The sequence below is a fragment of the Neophocaena asiaeorientalis genome, unplaced genomic scaffold (assembly GCF_003031525.2).
Source record: "Neophocaena asiaeorientalis asiaeorientalis breed wild unplaced genomic scaffold, Neophocaena_asiaeorientalis_V1.1 scaffold357, whole genome shotgun sequence".
Lineage (NCBI taxonomy): Eukaryota > Metazoa > Chordata > Mammalia > Artiodactyla > Phocoenidae > Neophocaena > Neophocaena asiaeorientalis.
In genome coordinates this window covers 901,521-903,907 of record NW_020173270.1, presented here as the reverse complement: position 1 = coordinate 903,907, position 2,387 = coordinate 901,521, and positions in this window count along the sequence as shown.

Below are 2,387 nucleotides of genomic sequence, written 5' to 3'. Positions count from 1 at the left end.
AGGTAGGAGGGGTCTTCGGCAGCAGTAGCCTCAATACCCTCCCCCCAGCAGCTAGGTCCCGTCGGCCTCCGGGCTCAGGCCCCACCCCATTTCCCCGCTCCCACCCCCAGTCTGGGGCGAGTGGGGGAGGGGCAGGCGCGGTCAAGATTCTGGTGGGAACCTTTTCCTCCCCAGATAAGGAGAATCTGGCTCGTAAGTCCCCCTGGTTCTCCCGCTTCCCCCACCCCGTCTCTCTCACCCTTATCACTCCCGACAACGTGATTTACTCGGTTGTCATGTTTCTGGACTGTGTCCCTACCAGTCAGCCCCACAGGGGTAGGAATTTGCGTTCTGTCGTGGGCACTGCCTGGACACAGCCTGTGCCCAGTAAGCAGCCGCTGAGTGAATGAATGAATGACTGTCTCCCTCACTTTCTCTGTGTGTGTCTCTCTTCTGTTCTGTCAGGGTCTCTCCGTCTCTGTTTCTCCCCGTCTCTGTGTGTCTCTCTCAGTCGCTTCTCTGTCTTTCTCTGTTTGTGCCTCTCCCACGTCGCTCCCAGGCCTCTGCTCCTCCGACGGACCAGTCCCAACTGGCCCCGCAGCCCACACCCCCAGTTCCCAGGAGCCTCCAGGCTGGGAAGCTCCCTCCTACCAGAGGCCACAGCCGGGAAGGGGGGCTGGGCCTGGCTGCCACGACCTTCACCAGGACTGTGCCCTTTGCACCTGCTGCCTCAGGCTTTGCGGGTCACGGGTGGGGTGAGGGCGTCCCAGGGACCATGAGCCAGAGGCTGGGGATGGATCGGAAGGGTGCCCCCAGGGGAGGGACCGCGTGGGACACCCAGGCCAGGTCGCATCCCCGTGTAGCCTCTTAGGGAATCCCTGTGGCTCCAAATACAAACACTCCTGCCTGCTCCAACAGGTCCCACACAGGGACAGCGCAGCCAGTGGGGCCCACGAAAGGGGGGCGCCTTAAGGTTTGGGTGCCAGAGCTCCACAGCCTCCCGCGACCAAGCCCTCTGGGATGAGCCCTGAAGATTCCCCAGACGCGGCGGGGCCATGCCTGGCACACGTCATGTGATCCATAAATGACCCCATTCTGCAAAGGGGAAGCCACACCCCAGGGTGGGAAAGTGGCTGCTTCTCACCTCCCAGGCGGCAATCTCACCTCCCACGGGCCCCACAGGGTGGAGGGGGCTCTTCCTGCCACGGGTCTCAGGCCCAGCACCCCCAACTCATGCCACCTCGTACACAAGATCACAGCCCTCTCCTGCTCTAGACCCTCCCATGGCTCCATATGTGGCTCAGAGTTAAAGTCCAAACCCTAACTACAAGGCCTTCAAAACCCACAAGGCCTTGCACAGTCTTTCCTCCTTACATCTCTGCTATTCCTCTGTCATACTCCCTTCCAGCCCCACTGACTTCCCCCCAGTTCCTCACATACTTCAAGACCTTGGCACTTGGGGATCAGCCTGCCTGGAACATCCTTCTTCCAGCCCTTCCAGCCAGTCACCTCCACAGAGAGGCCTTCCCTGCTGCGTCCCCCTCCTCCCCAAGCTCACACGGCAGTTGGCACCATCTGAAATTACCTTGAATATTTACTTATTCATCTGGCATACTGTGGGTCTCTGCCCTAGACTCCCAGCTCCAGGAAGCCAGGGACCCTGTCTGTCCCTCTGCCCAGTCACTGAGTAAAGGTTAAGAGCTTGGAGTGTGGAGCTGGACTCAGCTACTTTGTAATCTAGGACTCTGGGCAAGTGACACCCACTCTGAGCCTTGGCGGCCTCTTTTGTAAAATGGATAATGACAGTCCCCACTCCGAGGGATGCTGTTGAGGAGGAAGGAGTGGAACAGAGCTGCGAGACACAGGTGAGAGTTCAGTAAATGTTAGCTCAGGTGCTATTGGTCACCACTGTATCCCAGAGGAGGAATTAGGAAGGGGTTCAACTCAGGCCCCATCAACCCCAGGCACTACCACCACCCCAACCTGCCTCCACCCCCTGCCCCCCAGCCATGCCTGGTCTCTTTCCCAGGGGAAGGGCACCCCTGGCCTCCGAGCTCCTGCCACAGCCCGCTGCCTGATGCATGTCTGGGCCGGCACACCTGCCCGGCAGGTTCTACTGCCAGGGCCCTCACCCATAGGGCCCGCCCCATCCAATCTGTGCCCACTCTCACTGAGCTGTATCCTCATCTCTGAAAGAGCAAAATGCCTCCCACAGTACCCTCACACCTCCACCCATCCAGAGTCAGAGGGCTGCAGCAGGACTTCCCATTCCCCCCCTCTCCATCTCCCTCTGACCAGTCCTGAGGCATGAATGTGGCTGCAGGGAGGTGCAAACTGACAACTTTCCCACAACCAGAGACCAGAGCGTTCATGGTTTCGGTGGGGTGGGGTGGGGTGGGGGGGATGGT